At 38.0% G+C, this 17,900-nt stretch overlaps 1 long non-coding RNA gene across 2 annotated transcripts; it reads left to right on the forward strand.

Annotated features, from left to right (window-relative positions):
• Nucleotides 1–6,701: 6,701 nt before the first annotated feature.
• On the forward strand, nt 6,702–16,515 carry LOC139827401 (uncharacterized). 2 transcript variants are annotated; one of them, XR_011737935.1, is made up of 5 exons: nt 6,702–6,780; nt 8,421–8,570; nt 11,339–11,398; nt 15,566–15,747; nt 16,361–16,515. It is a non-coding gene; the product is annotated as an uncharacterized lncRNA (long non-coding RNA). The 2 variants fall into 2 exon arrangements; XR_011737934.1 differs by lacking the exons at nt 6,702–6,780; nt 8,421–8,570 and having other exon boundaries at nt 11,201–11,398.
• Nucleotides 16,516–17,900: the final 1,385 nt, after the last annotated feature.

A 17,900-nucleotide genomic window follows, 5' to 3' on the forward strand; every position in this document is an offset into this window, starting at 1 on the left:
AATTTCAGTGTCATTTCTAGATGCTGCTAACCTTGAGTTGTCCACAAGGATGCTGATGAAATTTGTTCGGAGTGCTGTATGTTGTCATTATTAAACATTTTTGTTACAGCCAAAGCGATTATGTACTGGCTTCAAATATTTGCAGTATTTTGGCCTGTCTTCTATAGAGGTAGAGGCCAGGAATTCCTCAGACCAAGGATCTTGGAGCAAGCTGCAACCCTATACTTTTTACGCTCTTTGCCTTCCCCATCCCTGTCACTATCTCTGCCACACTGACACAAAGTCCAGGCTAATGCCCTCTGTGGGCTTTTCAGTCTAGTCCTACTTTGTGCTCCACTAGTAAGACAGACTTCATTAGTTGAGAACCAGCTCACTTTCTCCACAGTACTGGCCTTTAACTTCCAAACAGTTACCCCAATACCTACCCTAAGAATTTGTTGGGGTTTAAAACAATTTGTCTTAGCTAAAGCTTGTCTTCTGAAAGAGCATCCTGTCTTGAAATAGAGCTAAAAAGAGCTAGAGAATCTAGGTCTTTGTTTGTGCCTTTTTATTATACTTTTTTTTTTTTTAAATTTTATTTTGGTGTTAAGTTCCAGCTCTCATGTTTGCTTTTGCCTTTTCCTGCTAGATTAAACAGCTTTGTGCAAACCATTTTTTTTTCCTATTTAGCCTATTTGCATATTGTAATAAAACTACCTTTCAGTCTTCTTTCTGATAAACTAAACAGACTGAGATATTTATGTTTCTCAATTTAAAGCACTTTCTCCACACCTAAACTAATTTGTCTGGCTCTTTTTTGCAAGTCCTTCAATATGTCAACAACTTTTAAGAAACAAGAATTCCAGAGTCATGTGGAACATTCTAGTATAGGTTTCACAAATGTAATACATAAAGACAAAATTATTTTCTGTGTCCTGCTCACTACCCCTTTGTTGTTTAAAAGACCAACGACTTAGAATTAATTTCTACAGTTTTATATAATTACACTTAGTATTATAGGGTTTTATTTGTGTAAAACGCTGTTTCAAGGTGATAAAAACTCCATGAGCTTCCATCACATTCCGTAAACATGTTCAGCCAAAAGGAGGAAAATGCTCAAAACTTCACATTTCGAGTTGTTGTTGTTTGTTTGTTTGTTTGTTTGTTTGTTTGTTTGTTTGTTTGTTTTTTAACAAAAAGTTTTGATTTCTTATTGGAAAACTGACCTGTGTTTTAAAATATGGGAAGAAAGGATTTTAAAAATTCTTCAGTTGCTACTTTTTTATTTTAATGACACACACATCTTTTGGCTGTCACCAGTACAAAATCAAACAATTTGCAGATGTTCCAGCCTAAATTAAGTAGGTGAGATGTGGATATAGTCTGAAACTAAACTGTACACAGAGACCTACAGTACTGGAGCAGGTCGGAGTAGAGTAACTTTGTAGCATATCAGAACCATTGACAATCTTAATGTTTGATAAAAGGACTAAGAAGAAACAGCACCAAGCTTTGTTGGAGCATTTGTAAGTGAAATATGGCTTAAGTATGATACTCAGGCAAATATTCCAACTTGTTCCAAGGACTAAACAGAGAAAATATTCTCAAAACACTTTTAAATTAAGCATAGTAAAAAATATTCAGGAAGCAATCCAGCTTTTAGATAATCCAACTTTTAGATAACCGACTTTCATGGTTATCTTTTTCTCTCTCTTACGGATGTGAGAGGCTAAAAACCAGCAGGTCAAACCCCTACTTGTATTGGCTTTAGTAGGAAGAGATTACACTTTATATAATTGCATTCCTAGAAGTAGGGAATGCAATAGTATTGCCATTGCAGGCAGTGGAGGAATTATGAACCTGAGTAATGGAGGTTGAATTTCTTTGCAAGATAGGTACAGGCATTAAACAGATGATTAGTAGATCAAATAAAAACTTTGAATTTTATTGTCAATCTTTATCTGCCATTCTTTGGATACTTGTAGGAGAAAATTGTAGGCAAGATGAAGAAAAAGATACCTTCAAAGTCATGACTTCCCTTCCTACCCTCCTTCTCTTTAACACCTCATTTCCACTTGGAAGGACTTTTTCCTTTCCACTATGTGCCACATTGCAAGATGATTAGTTTTCAGGACTAGGACAGGCTGGCAGAGAAGGTAAAATGGTTTTTATACTAAAAAATATTTACTTAGTGCTGCATATGTCTTTTTCCTTACTGCAAGCCCTTACACACATGAATAAGCTTCTTTTTTTATTAACAGCTTCCAAACTGACTCCATCCTTTGAAAGGTGTTTTTACTGTCAGGTCACCACACGGAAGGCCGTGCTTCTCTGGACCAATGCAAAGCAGGTGGAAAACAGCTACTGATTTTAAATGTCTTGAAATTCCTCTTTTCTAATGGAGCTTATATACCAGCAGACACATCGTGACATGAAACTGTGTGACAGACTGCAACAAAATACACAGGCTGCAGATGATGCTCTGCTTTCTAGCCTGGGAAGGGAGTGGAATCAGCAGAGTTGAGTCATGCAGATCTTGCAGGCAATGAGGAACAGTCAACAGATGTGTACTTTGTGCTGGTTCAAGGCCATGAGGACTTTCTTGTCTTGAGTTTCAATCGCTTCAATCCCTTTGCTCTTGGGTGTAATGTTAATTTGATTTGTTCGGCTGTGCCTTTGAAACTAGTGGCAAGATCTGTAACCCCAGAACCTGCAGCTTTCCTCTATTTAATTAATACACCAAAATATTCAGTTTATTGAAACATTTCTAAAATCCCTGGGAAATATTGTCTGTCTCCATCATACTCAATAAGGTATTTCAAAGCGTAGATTAAAACCTCCTGAAGAAATATAGCAACTGACCTGGCAATGCAAGCATTCCAGGAAAAACCCCCAAAATGCTGGAATAGATGCAAGGTTGAAGAACATCATAAGATAAGGTCAAGAGTATAGATAAAGCTTATTATTTAAGCTTAACAAGCAAATTCAACACTGCGTTAACTGATTAACAGTAATATAATGATGAATTCAGTAAGATGTGTTGTAATATGCTATTTCAAATGAGAATGGTCTAGGTGTATTATGAGCTAATTTATTACATTCATAGGGAAACTGCTGTAAAATTAATGTTGTGTCATACATTAATATTATCATCAAGGAATATTAGTTTTCATGAACAAAGATAATGAAAGAAAAGGAGGAAAAGCAGGAGAAAATAAAATAAGCCACTGAGTTTTGAAATCCATCACTTTTTAGTGTTCTGTGAATGAACAAATAAAGGGTAGAGTTGATTCCTGCATTACTGTGTAAACTAAATTCACAAAAAAAAAGAAAAAACAAAGGCTGAGTTAAGAAATTCTGCAAACTCCTCCTGAATCCTCAGAGAGGCAGTTGCCATAAAAGGCAGTTTAGCAGAGCTACCTGCATCTTCCTGGACTTTGTCCTCCCTGAACTGGCAGGTGATATTTGCCCAGAGGGAGGATCTCACCTAATGCAGCAGCCTGTGCTGCAGGAGATCAGCCTACACTGATATGCTGGCTTAGCTGAATTGAGGTAATTTTCCATGTAGTTAAAATCTTTTATTCTTAGTAGCTAGCATGGGGTTTTGGGTGTTTTCGGGGTTTTTTTGTTTTTTTTTTTTCTTTAGTTCAACAATAATAACATAGCACCATTGTACAAGGTTAAAGTTTTGTTCCAGTATCTTTCCAGGGATTTGATATGAAAAGAACGTAAGAACTCACTTGGCTATTGCCAAGGGAACGAAGGACTTTTCAACTGTATAGCTACAGGTGCAAGGTAGCCTCTATGAGGGAACGTAATGAGGCAGCATCTTAGACTGACATTCAGGTTGATCAGTTAAGTATTCCATACCATGAGTGTCACACTCCATATGCAAGTGTGAAGTTGCTGGGGTTTGCCCTTCTTCCTTAATGCCCACTGTCTGTGAGGGATCCTGCTCCTGCTCCTGCTCCTGCTCCTGTTCCTGCCCCCATTGCCTGACCTGTGGACTCCCTGCGCCCACTGTTGATCTCCACATTTTGCTGGACTTGCTGTGTTTGCAGTATCCACCCTCTGGCCTTCATTGCTGGGAATGCATATTCCAGTGTCTAAGTATCACTCTGTATCACTCTTCTTTTTTTATTCTTCCATGAAATCTGCCTCTATCTTAACCCATTAATCTGTCCTCCTTTTCCTTTCCCTCCAAGAAAGGAAAGGTGAGAGAGTGCAGCTGTCTGCTGTTTAGCTGCCAGCCCAGTGCTAAATGGTAACAACCACAAAAGTAGGCTACTCTAAGTTGTTATCAATCAAATATATGTTAGGGTGCAGCCACTCATCTATGTAAGTACCACTTTTAATACAGAGATAGTTATCCAGCATCATCTTGCAGACAAACTTTAGAGGCAGAAGGAGCCATCATAGGGTTTTTCTCTTTGAATTCTGGAGGCATCTTTGGGTATTTTGGGCCTGAGTAATGTACTCAATACCAGAAAGAAAAAACTGTGGTAGGTCAAAAAATATAAATCCAGCTTTCCAGTTAGGTTCTGAAGGTAACTGGGTTTTCTTTATTCTGCAGCTAAGAAAAACACAAAAAAGGAAAGCAACAGAACATCCCTATGGAATTCTTATGTTAAGGAGAAATAAATTGTCCCCTTTCTCACCCCAGTAGAATTTTCTGTTGCTGAGCCTGACATAAGGAGTGCTGTATATTGCCAAAAGAGAGCTCAGAGGTAAGAGGAAATTTTAATCTGAAATCAAGGTGTGTGAATGTTGTTAGTTCTAATTATAAACAGACTTCTATTTTGTGCTTCAATCGATTAACAGTTGATATTTGGTAGACTGTAAATACCATGAAGCAGTGGTTAGCTACACTCAGCTACACTTAGTTTTTAGTACACCAAGGGCTTATTTTTCTCAAATGATCCTTTTTGCACAGAGGGGATCATTTTCATGTTGTGCCATGTTATTTGTGCTCTGAAGGGGAGATTCACATCCTTTTTTGATGAAGTGATATATCTACCCTGAAGTTAATGGAGCTATGGTGAGCCACATCAGTTGGATATTTGGTCGGTAGGAAATGTGTTATTCCAGAGCTCAGCAGAAGAGAAAGATAAACTGCAGAAGAACATCCAGGAAAGGAGTGTTTGAAAAGAACAGTTTTAATAATTTCATTTTATAATTTGCTTTGTGATAGCAATAATCACACTATTTAAAAAAGCAAAAGGTCTCTCTCAAGTAAATCTTTTCTTTTTCCCCTGTAACATCATATTTGCCTGATGAAATGTGTCTTAAGTCCCTCTGTGAACAAAAGTTGCACACTTTGAAACTCACTTCTTAATGTAAATCAGCTTTCTTGTGTTCAGCTTCATAATCTTTTCCACGGCAACGGCCTATCAGGATGTCATAGATAGAAAATGATTACTTTTGATGAGTAATAAGCAGCAGGGGCAGATGAATTCTTCAGGAAGGAGAGAGAAAAAAAATCCTCTTTAGATTACATCTAACAAGAAGAGTCGAATTCACCAAGCATGTAATTTAAACCCACTGGTGGTATTTGCAAAGTTTATTTGGTCTTAAACTCCCTTTAAGTACTTTGCGCATGATGCACCATAACTTGCTGGTCTACCAGGTCCTCATCAGCACAGTAGCTGAGAGAGTCCTGGAATTTGTCCCAAAAGAATATGAAAGTCTGGCAAAAGAGTCTTTGTGAACGAAACCAATTAAACAAAAGAGAAACATTTTTAATGGGTGAATAAGGTGGAGTTTAATGTCCATGCACCATGCTGAAGATTTTACTTGGTAGTGCCTATGTATAGCAAGCTCTTGTGTCTTTTGTCAGAAATGTCTGCCACCTACTGCTTACTCAGAGGGTGTTTTCACAGTTAATAGCTGCATTACTAACCACTAAAGGATATTTCTTGCTGCAGGACTTTCGCATCTCTGGGAGAACATTCAAGTGACTTAGAGATTTGTCTTCCTTTTGTTTAGGGCTTATATTTTTTAAAATAATACAGAAATATTGGGGAACTAGAGTCTTCAGCCCTCCCTGAGACAATTAATGTTAATGGTTATGTTGGACTCCTTACAACCAGGGGCACTTCAGTGATTTTTAATATTAATATGTTGCTGTTGTTAAAATTTGAGTGTTCACTTGCAGGATATAGCATACTCCCAGAGACCCTATCAGAGAGGGAGAGATGTATGTGTTTTTATGAAGATCCTTGCTGGTTTTAGGTCTTCAAAGAACTTTGCATACTTGACTGTGGCATTAGTCACAGCAGCCCATAAGAGGCACCAAAGAAGCATGCAGCTTCAAAAAGAAGCAGGGAAAATACAGAACTTAAATTCAGCCTATCTCTCTTGCATTCCCACAGTATTTCTCCCTGGCAAGGAGCAACCTGTGTTTTTTTAAGGGAATGATTGTATGGGAATTGCGGAAGACTGGGTGAGGAGGAGAAAGGTAAACACGCTCAAGTGACCCGCAGCTGGGGTATAAAGAAAGTACATACATCACACTAATTGGTTTACTGACCTTGTGTGCTTGACAAGTAGAACCTCTGTGTGAGATAACACAGGCCTGAGAGAAACCCTACAGTACCTCATCATGTCTGAGGTTCCTGCTTTGTTTTGAGAAAGAGCAGAGCACAGCAAGAAGCTGCATCTGCTCTAAGCCTTTAAATATAGGTGAGCGTAGCCGGTCTTACGATCTTCCAGCAGGGCTAAACTTATCAGCGCCTGCGTCCCCGCTTACGCTGCCTCTGCCTGGGAGCTTAGGTGCAGCTACGGAGATCCCCCAGTAGAGAGGTAACTAAAATAAAGCTTGCTCTTTGCAATTGCATTTGTGGCCTCTGGCTCTTCTTGTGACTTGCCTGTGCTTGTGCACACAGTGATCTAGCTCAGTGAAACTTCATACAGGTGAACCCTTATGATGGAAGAAGCATGATTTTTTTTTTTTTTCTTCTCACTATTTCAGCTTTTCATGTTGCCTTTCCCACATATACATTAGCCTCAGGAAGAAGAGAAGCCTCTTTTATTTTCTCTGGCAACCTAAAGCAATCCTGTGGGTGACAGACCCAATTAATGTCCTTTTGCCTTCAGGAATCATTATTATCTCTCTTGGGCAGCTGAATGTGAATTCTCCTGTATGTGTTTATGCATCCACTGGTGTACAACATGTTACTTCAGGTATCTTTAAGAAGCCTTATTCTTTTGATATCTGCAAATGGAGCAGGTCCACAGGTTGCCAAGAGCTGGTAGGGGAGGAAAGGATGAACATCAGTGTGCAGTTTGTGGTGTCATTTGGGAGAATCTACAGTATCTGTGCCCTTCGAAGTAGAAATCTAGCTTGACATCACTCTGGCATCTCTGCTGGAGTAAGCATACCATGCTGGACTGGCTGCTGTTTTGACATACTTCACTGTTCACATTTTTTTATAACAGTTTTACCTCATGAAGTTTGGGAGAGAGATATTATCCATTTGTAAGCTGCTGACTAAAGCAAAGTCAGTGGAATATGGCAATATTGGATGGAAAACCTAATGCAGTTATGAGTGATGCTTAGGTTGTCAATGTACTGTAAAAACAATATGTAACTGTGTTTTAGTCATAATGACATGGTATAGAGAAGGCTTCAGTAGAAAGGAGTCAAAAATCAGACATGACTGTGTGCATTGCTCGATGAGTTTTGCGTAATGCAAAAATAATCTTTCCTTGGCTTGCATTATATACTAAGATACTCCTGAAGATTCTGTTTCCAAATAGCTGCACCGTCAAAAGAAGCTGTTGTCCAAAGGGTCACATCCAGCTTCTGTGACATTTTTTTGCCTTAGTCCTGTGAGACACCAGTGGCACTGCCCATCTGCCAACTGAACTGTCTCACTCTCCCTTTTCACTTAAAAATTTATGGACTAGTTTAAACAGTTTTATGTAGTAGGTCATGGCTTTTGTCTACTGAACAGGGTTATTGGTGGGACTTGATAGTCTCCATGAGTATTGAACTGGGGAGGCAGATGGGGAAGCTCTTTAGCAAGCACAAGTGAATACTGGAGAATCAGTTCATCCATGGTCTCCACAGAAGTGAGAGGAAGGCACTTTCTGAGCTAATGAAGCTCAGGAACCTGAAAGGAGAGCCTGGAGGGCAAGTGCTCTTCGATGTACAGTAAATGCATTTCTGTCCTCTCCCATACATAACCACCCCATCTCTGTGTGGTTTGGGTAACTGAGGAGATTTAATAGAACCTCAAGTCAGAGGTTTATTTCTTCTCCTTTCTATGTCCTCCAATCTTTTAGCCTGAAGTTTATGCCAAAATTGTGCCAGTTTATACCAGGTGAAGGTTTGACTGAAGTAGATCATGGAAACAACCACAACACAGTCACTCCTGAGAGTCTGTTACATGTTTTGAGTTTCCCAAAGAATGTCCCCTTTCCCTGGTGTCCATGTTCAGGTGAATGCAAACAGGCACATGCAGAGGCCTCCAGAGAGCCAATCCAAATTCATCTACATAATGGGAGATTCACCATTAACCCATGTGAACACCGGATAAAAACAAGGAGGGCATATACAAGTCAGCAACATCTATTGCAGAAATGGGCAGGTAAGATGCAAAATGACTCCTCAGAAATTTGTCTGGGTTTTAAAATGAGCTTGAAAATAAGCATAAATGAGAGTATGTAGCCACTATGTTTTATTATTTTTTGACCATTTTAAGATTTTAATGGCAGATTTGTAAGTGCTAGTATATTCCATGTGATGTTTGAGTGAGAACAAAGTATCTTTCATTGGATTCTGTAGGATTTTTCTAGTCAATTACAGAAAGAATTGATCTTCTATGAAAAATTGGCAAGTTATGTTTTAGTACACAACTTTAGTGACTAATTCCAACATATTCACTCCAAATGTAAATTTCAACAGAGGGAGATGATACTCAGTGTGAGATACTATTTGCATATATAATGGCCTTGGACGTATTGGTTCCAAGGCATTTCTGTCAATTTGAATGATCAGGATTTGACTTCAACCTGAAACATCCAATTCATCTACACAAATAGTAGGATTTAGGCGTAAGGGAAAAGTTGTGAATTTAGCAGACTGCCTCTTTAGTCTGTTGTGCTGTATGGAAGCAATTATTTGATTATTTTTTTTCTAGCTGCAGAATAATGTAAATAATCAGTTTATTTAAAGTAAATGATAAGTTTTTGCTCTCCTTTTAGTTGCTATTTAAATGTAATTGAAGACCATGGTTCTTTACCTCAAATCAGTCCAGAAGTGGCCTGGATCCTGAATGTTTCTAGCTCTGAGGTAGAGTTAGTAATCTTTTCTAAGACTATGAAAACAATGTAGCAAGTTTCACATTTCACTAGTTCGTACACAGCAAGATTAATCACGCATCAGTGCTAGTAAAATTGTTAATATGCAGTGTGTTATTCTTTGTTTATCCAAGTAAAAAGAATGAATTGAAATCAGGTAAACAAATTGCCTTTTTTTTTTCCCCCCAGAACTGGCAACGCATCATTCTTTTTGCCAGCCATTTGGAAACTTGAAATACATGTTTAGTGAAAATTTGACAATTTAAGAACAACTGAAAGTACAAACAGATCATCTGGTTAATACAGTTATCTGTTTTAGCTAAGCTGCATACTTCAATTATTTTTAAGTTCTGAACTATATAAAATTCTGTTTAAGGCAGAGCAACTGTTGGAATGAATACATTTACTTTAAATAGGCGCTCAGTAAATGTTAATGAAAACAGTGAAACTTGAAATGAGGCTAACACAGGCAAGAGTTAATGAAGAGAACTGCATTTTTGGATAAATTTTGTTTAAAGAATGCATGGTTTGATTTCTTTCCATTTATTCCAACATTCAAACCAAGTGAAACTCCAGGGAATTATTAGAGAGACAAATTAAAACAACAGATGGACTTGCAGTTACGTGCATAAGGACATCTTTTAAAAAGCCTCCTGACAATTTCAGATATTCCAACTTATTCTATTTAATTTCAAATGAAGAATCTTTCTTTTTCTTCAGAGCTGTCAATCTCAGCAAGCACATAAGAAAATGATTTAAAAACATCATGAAATACATTTTTCCACTTGTCTTTTTTGAAGTACATTGACAATCAGCTTATAAAGTAGGTACAAAAATGCGTTCCATTTTTTAACAGATACAAAACATGAGCATTCAGATCTTCCAAACAGAGCAGACTTCAGTGCTTATACAGAAATTATTTCTGTGCAGTCAAGTACACTGACATGGTCTTTGGAGACAAAACATCAAATTTTCCAGTGGTCTGTCTACTTTTAGAACTAGAAAAAGTTTTTTGGAGAGTGGGCATTACTCAATCGGATCAAACTTGCCTGAATGTCTGTCATCCAGGCAGCTGGTATAATATTGGATTTGCACCCTTATTGCAGCGTCGAAAGATAATGAAATAATTTATGAACTGCAGGGAAACAGAACTGTTATTGCTATGCCCTTTGATTGTTTGGACTTCTGCCACTTGTTTGCAGCTGTCACTATTAATCATGAGAGAACAGAAAGGGAAACAAATCTTTACCAGTTCCTCCTCAGTAACATGACTTAAAGGGACATACATGTAGATTTCAAAGCTTTGAGATAGAACTGTTTAAATACTGAACAGCTTGTACAAAGTAGATGAATTAGAGCCACAAGAATTGCTGTCTGTAGCAGGGAAATATGTTTGGCCACCTCAGTGATGAGCATGGTTCAAGGATTTAGACAAATGGATATGCAGTACTAACAAATCCATGAAGCTGGCAAAAGGCATGTCAAAGCATGCACAAAGCTCCCATATGAATTGGCTGGATGGGAGACAGTCAGTCTCCACATATTGCTGCAAGAGTGATTGTCCATGGTGAAATGTCTCCCTTCACTAACAAGGCTATATTGCAGCTGGACCGAAGCTGGCTTGCATTGAACTGTCATGGGCAACAAGGCAGCGATTTCAGATTTGTCTAGGTATCTTCTTGCACCTCTGCCCACAGGTAATTGCTAGTACTATCCACTGAGGATTTTCTTAATTAGCACTTTAAACAGGGTTGGACTTCATGCAAAGTATACCGATTTTTTCAGGAAGGTCTCCAATTTATGTATGGACAAATACATGTATGCTGACTTTTATGTTCATGGCTAAATACAGCAAATGTAACAGGCTAGCCTTGCTGGTGCTTAGTAAACTTCAGGGATGAAGGTTCACAACTTTGTAATTGGAATTACAGCAGTGCGAATTCAGGTAAATCAGGTCTCTATGAGTATAAATGAGTTCACCTTCTTTGTGACTATCCAGATCCACACTGAGTTGTTGGTTCTGGTTCATTAAGAAATACCACGGCGTCCCTGATAGGTTTCCTTGAAGACAACAGATCCTGGGGTTGAAGAATCACTGAGGAAGCATGGGAATGGGGTAAGGAAACAATTTTATTTCATCTTATTGTACAGTAATTTATTGTATTAAAATGTGAAGCATGATTTTGAAAAGGTTTATTATAATAAAATTTATCTTTTTAAAATTTACTTGGGACTAAGTTTGCTTTATAAGTATTCTATTTAAAGTACTACGTTTGGTTACTGAATTCATATCTGTAAGTTTCCAAGTTTGATTTCATAGTTTTCCAAAACAAATAACTTTTTGAGGAACATGATGAAAAATAAAATAGACCAAAATACAAATAGAGTGTGAACAAAACTGTATTTTATTGCTAATATATGCTCCCTCAATTCATGTTACAAATGCTTTCTTATGAGGTATTAGTACTCTGTAGCAAGAAAATGTGCCAATGTCCTTTAAGAATTAAATCTTATACAAGGCTTCAAAAATTAGATGACATATCCAAAAGTTGGATGTGTTTACAATAACACTTAATATTTATAGTCACTTTTAATCTAATGAGCTAGAGCTGTTTTATTTTTTATTGTAGATTTTGACAGCCTCGTGATAGCATAGCTAATTGAGCTTGCAGAGCTAATGCATTGACCCATTCACAAAATGCTTTTCTGAGATTTATAGCCATCACAATGCAGCAAAAATCTGCTGATTTACTTAAGAAATTTATGGCACAAGAAAATGTGAAATGGGTCAACAGGTACCTATTATTGCTATCTTTGCTTATTCCTTCACAACACTGAAGTAACTGATCAATGTACATCTGTCCAGTTGACTTTTACAGTATGAGCTTACAAAAGCTTATTCTGCATGGTTTCTATTACAACAAACATAAAATGTTTTGAGTTTTTAAAGTCCAAGGAACAGAGTGCAATCAACCTTTTAAATGTCAATATTGCATAATGGAATTAATCTTTAATGCTTTGGTTGTACTTGTGTAACCTTCGGTCATTTTTTTCCCCAGACTGTTGCCACTATTATCAATTTCATTTGGATTATGATTGTGTTAATATAGGAAGATTTTGGCCATGTTAAGTCTCATGCAGATTTTATGTCTCTATGACGACAATATTGGGTTATTCTTTCATAATTTCATGAAATTTGTCCTAAGACCAAAACCACTAATGAATAAGTATCAAGGCACGGTCTTTAAAAATTATGTAATTGGAAGGCTCCCACAGACTTCATTAGGTGTTTGCATTGGTCCCTGTGTATCACTATGTTTTCAGAATTAGTCTTTGAATTAAATTTGTTTTGAAGTTGATTGCATGATCATTCCAGCAATGTTGAACAAACCCAAAGCTCACTAATTACAGTTTCTGTAACTTTTACTATTAAAGGGATCATGATTTGATGCCTTGAATATGAAGAAATTTTTGCATGCTTTGACTAAAAGAGCAGTATTGTTTGTGCCTTTTGGGTGAAGTAGAATGTCTTTTAAGTTGTTTTTTAAGTGTGCCAAATAGCAGATGTTTCTTGTCCAGCCCCTCCTGCTTGAGAAAGCAGCTTGAGCTTTGAGTTCCAGAGTAATTTTGTGTCTTACTGAATTAAACCTTTCTTGAGAAATGTCTGATCTCCAGTTCCAGGTCTCCTCTGACACAAACAGCCTATTAGATCTCTAGGTCCTATCCCGCTCTTTTACTGAAATAATCAGTAAGATAACAGGATGGGCTGTATAAAGATAACTAGGAAAATTAGTAAAGCTGGAAACCAGGTTGTATGTCAGGATGAATGCACACAGAGGACTGTGCTTTGGGAATGAGGAATTCTGAGACTTCCTTTCCAAGGATGGCAAAGTTCTAAGTAGTGATTGCAATAGCACTCTAGAAACCCTTTTTTTTTCCTGTGCTGGAGGAATCAAGGAAAGGGGTTTAAATCTAGGACTCTGATCATAGGAGTTGAAAAGCTTTCTGTAAACTTTATTTTTATAATTGGGTATAACTACCTCAAAAATAAAAGGTAGCATTTGAATAGGAATTCGTAGGCCTATCATTACTCGTAAGGAAGGTATCAGACTGTAACAGCACAGGAGGAAATTCTTGAAGGAAAAGAAGGAAGCAGGACTCATGATGATTCGTCAGAGTCTGAGATCAGAGGTCTTGAAATTAGAGAACTTCAGCTGTGAGGCATCATCATGAAACACTGGTAAGATGATCAAAGCTGGATCTCATTTTGGACTTTCCCTTGGGAGGGCTGTAAAGTTTGGTAGTTTTAGTGACAGAGTGTAACTTACTGCTGGGGAAGAAGAGACAAAGTGTCCAGAGCTCTAAGCAAGACTTTGCTTTGCAGTGTTGCACCATGATAGGCAGCAGGATGCAAGCTCAAAGTTTCATTTTGTATGAAGTGTGGACAGTACATAGCATTCACATTGAAGTCAGGGATCACACAGCACATGTGACACAATACACGTCCTCCAATTCTATCTCCTCATTATAGCATTTCAGCTGTTTCCTAAGGTATAAAAGCGTACAGAATGAATTGCTGATCTATTTTTAAGACCCTAAAGCAAAGTCAACAGTGTAGAAAAATAACTGGATTCAAGCACCGACACTGATAGCTTAAAAATATTGGTTTTGTAGTCCACACAGAATGATGCAGCTGCTTGTAAAAAGGATGCAAGGAAAATATAATATTTCTAAATATGTTGAGAATGTTTGGGCTCCGTAGATACATATTTATCTGAAAAATAGAAGTCTGTCAACAAATGCACAGCAACAAAATAGTCTGTATGCTTATTTGTTTTGTTTTGTTTTGTTTCAACCATCATTTGTGTATAATTTATCTTGTGAATATGAGGAGTCTTTCTCTGTAGAATGATTGTGTCATCTAGATAACAGCTAGACATCTTTCCTCCTTTTTCTCTCTGCAGGATCCAAACTACTTCGGAGTCTCACATATCAAGATAGTATCACCTTTGTGGGGCTTGAGTATGAACTGAATAAGTCTCATTATTTTGCCAAGATATATATGATACTGCTAAAAAGTATATAATAACTTAGGAAACCATTAACAAGAAGTTTATGTTAGTCATAGACTCAGACGTTTCTAGGTCAGTGTAAGATTTCTGCTGTCAGGAGTTCCCAAGACTCTAGATGATGCTGTAAAGAAAGATTCACTCACTCTACTTGAACACAGAGTGAGAGAGAAAGTGAGAGTACTTTAGCCTATTTCTTTGCTAGTTTGGTTCCTTATCTGTTTTCTGAAAGCTGTTGGAAAGCAACAGAGATTTAGCTGCCAGGTCTAAACTGCAGGGGTGGAATTGGCAGTAGTAAAAGCAAAAAGATTCAGCAAATAAAAGATAATATAGATCGTTTCCTGTTGTGCCTGTTTTCAAATTACTGTGTTTAAATGAACTTCTTGTTCTGCAAGCTGTCTTTAGTCTCTCGTTTGCTGGCCTCCAATGACCTTTCTCTGATTTTCTTTTCCCTTTACAGTCTCATGGCATTGCAAACTTTTATCTGCCTTTCTGGTACTTTAAATATGGACAAATTCAATGCATGCTTTTGATCCTATGGGAAGTCTGATCATAATTTCCAGCTGTTTAGGCAGTGAAACACAGCGTAAGCTAATGTCTTGTGTAGTAGATGACAATATGATTTTTGGCTTGCCAATATAAATATTTGTACACTGAAATTCTCACTCTGCCTCTTCTTTCTCTGCCTGTGTAATTATTAGTGGCAATAAGCATCCAAATGTCTTGTGTTAGAGGATGTGGGACCAATGTTAAAATCATGTCTCTCATCTTCTTCAGCACTTATATGATTGTGAAGAATTCCTAGTCAGATTCAGTGGGACAAATGTAAGTGATTTTTTTTTCTGTAGATAAACTTTTCTTAACATAAATGTGCCTCATTTACATTTTTTTGTGTTCCTTGGGATATTTTTCCTAGACCACTTTTTTCTTTATTGACAGACATTATTAAGAAGAAAAAATCCAGTAGTAACTTGTGATTAAAGAAGAGTGCTGTGGAGTTTAGGGGTTTGTTTGTTTGTTTGTTTGTTTATTACTTCGTGAGTTTCAGGATAGCTCCTGAAGTTTTTTCTTAAGTGTGCGGAAGCTGTTGATGATTTGGCAGAGAGGTATGTTGGAGACTCGTGTTCATCTTAAACTTGCTGACCTAAAATAATGGATAAGGAATAGAGAGCTACCCTTTATGATCTCACCATGACATTTCTCTGCTCAAACAGCTTCAGTGGTCAGAGCAGCATCGCCTGCAAGAAAGAAAGATGTATCCAAGACTTTTTGGCGGCTTGCTCTTCAGTGACTCAGGAATGCACAGTGGAGCAGGAGCATTGCTTCAGAACAGGAAGCTGTGCTAACAAGTCAATTGAAACATGATGAACTTGAACCTCTACTGCATTGCTCACAGGTAACACCAACAGAAAGGTGACAGCCTGAGGGCTGCAGTCTTGAGAAATGGTAGTTAGCAGTGACACGGTAAGCGTGGCGAGCTAAATTACCCCAGCTTGATTGCTCCTTTGACATGTGGGATTAAATGGAGGTCAGAATTCTAGAGCAAGTAATTACGGAAAGGTTGCTTCATGTAGAGCAAAGGACCAAGGGTCAAAAGCCTTGCATGTTAGCTTCTTTGTCACCATGTCATCAGTAAAAACTGTTAGAGCATCCCCACAGTTAAAGTCCCTTTAATTGAGCCCAGAGTCCTAGAGTAGTGGTAGTTCCTAGGGAACTCATAATGTTTAATGTAATTACTTTCATAATGCTACCACACTTATAACAGCCATAAGCCTAGAGAGTATCTTACCTGAGATACTTGAACACCTACAATAAAATTATGACCTAAATTTGGATTTCACAAGTCTGATGTCTCTACACAAATCAATATTTCCACTTCTGGTTAAAACGCCTGTGTCAGGAATTTGAACTGCACCACTTTTTGCATGTGTGGTAGTAAGTTCGAAGTCAAGACTCAACACAAGTGTTTGGAATATGGGTTGTTTTGCATCCCTTCCTCTCTTTTACAGGAGTGAGATGGACCTAATTAAACTGCACTATTAATGTGACTATGAACAAGTGTGAGAACTACATCTTGTGAAGCAACTTGATGGCCACGGGCACATCGTTAATTTTAAATGCAATTTTTTAATTAGAAATGTATACTTCTACTAGCAGAGAACTTTTTGCGAAGTTGAAAGAGGAAGTAAAACTAAATATGAAAACCTACAGATGTGTTCCTTCTCATTTTTAATTACAAGCAGCCCTTGTATGTTTAAGTAGTTTTGAAACCTACTCTGTTTTTTTTATCATCTTTATTTTTAACAACATTCTCTCCTTCAGGGACATGCAGATTCACCTCCTCTTTATTAGTGCTAGTGGGTCTCACAATGCTTTCTTGTTGTTTTCCTGTCCCAATGTGAAGTGTGCAGGGAGGTGAAGGTGCACTTCTTACAAACTGATAGTTATATAAAATCACTCTTCAAAACTAGAAGCAATGCAAATCATGTAAGATCCCAGAAAAGAATTATTAAGAAATGAATCTCAGTCCTCCAAATCCATTATTACTGGTCTGTGGCATCACCGTTATTCAGAAGACAGAAAGGATATAATCTAGAAATTGCATGGGCAATAGTGTTCTCGGAAACTTCACAGAATCACAGAATGTTAGGGATTGGAAGGGACCTCAAAAGATCACCTAGTCCAATCCCCTGGCTGGAGCAGGAACACCTAGATGAGGTTACACAGGAAGGCGTCCAGGCAGGTCTTGAATGCCTCCGGAGTAGGAGACTCCACAACCTCCCTGGGCAGCCTGTTCCAGTGCTTCATTACCCTCACTAAGAAGAAGTTTCTTCTCAAATTTAAGTGGAACCTTTTGTGTTCCAGTTTGTACCCATTACCCCTTTTCCTATCATTGGTTGTCACTGAGAAGAGCCTGGCTCCATCCTCGTGACATTCACCTTTTGTATATCTGTAAACTTTAATAAGGTTACCCCTCAGTCTCTTCTTCTCCAAGCTAAAGAGACCCAGCTCCCTCAGCCTTTCCTCATAAGGGAGATGCTCCACTCCCTTCATCATCTTTGTTGCCCTGTGCTGGACTCTCTCCAGCAGTTCCCTGTCCTTCTGGAACTGAGGGGCCTAGAACGGGACACAATATTCCAGATGTGGTCTCACCTAATGCTAAGACTCCATTTTCTCTTTATATTTAAGTTTCCCATCAGTTATTTATTTTGTTTTGTACCTTTTTTTTTTTTTTCCATTTTCTCATGTAATCATGGAATTCTCTTAAGTTGTAAGGAGCCACTGCAAGTCCTTCAACTCTTTACACAGTTCTTTTTACACGTGTCTTGTCAACAGAGAAAGTTACTGGTGCTACTTCTGAATTCTGCTAAGCTGGGACAGGTAGCCACCCAAAGAGCAGAATAATGAAACTTTTCTTGCATGGAGAGCTGCTTTCCAGAGTGAGAAATTATGCTGACCAGCTTTTCAGAGGTGTTGCCTCCTGTTGGAGTTGAGAGCTTCTGAAAGCTCCTATCAGTAATCAACTGATTACAGTTCCTCTCCTCTGAA

Source organism: Patagioenas fasciata, chromosome 2, assembly GCF_037038585.1.
Source record: "Patagioenas fasciata isolate bPatFas1 chromosome 2, bPatFas1.hap1, whole genome shotgun sequence".
Taxonomy (NCBI): Eukaryota; Metazoa; Chordata; class Aves; order Columbiformes; family Columbidae; genus Patagioenas; species Patagioenas fasciata.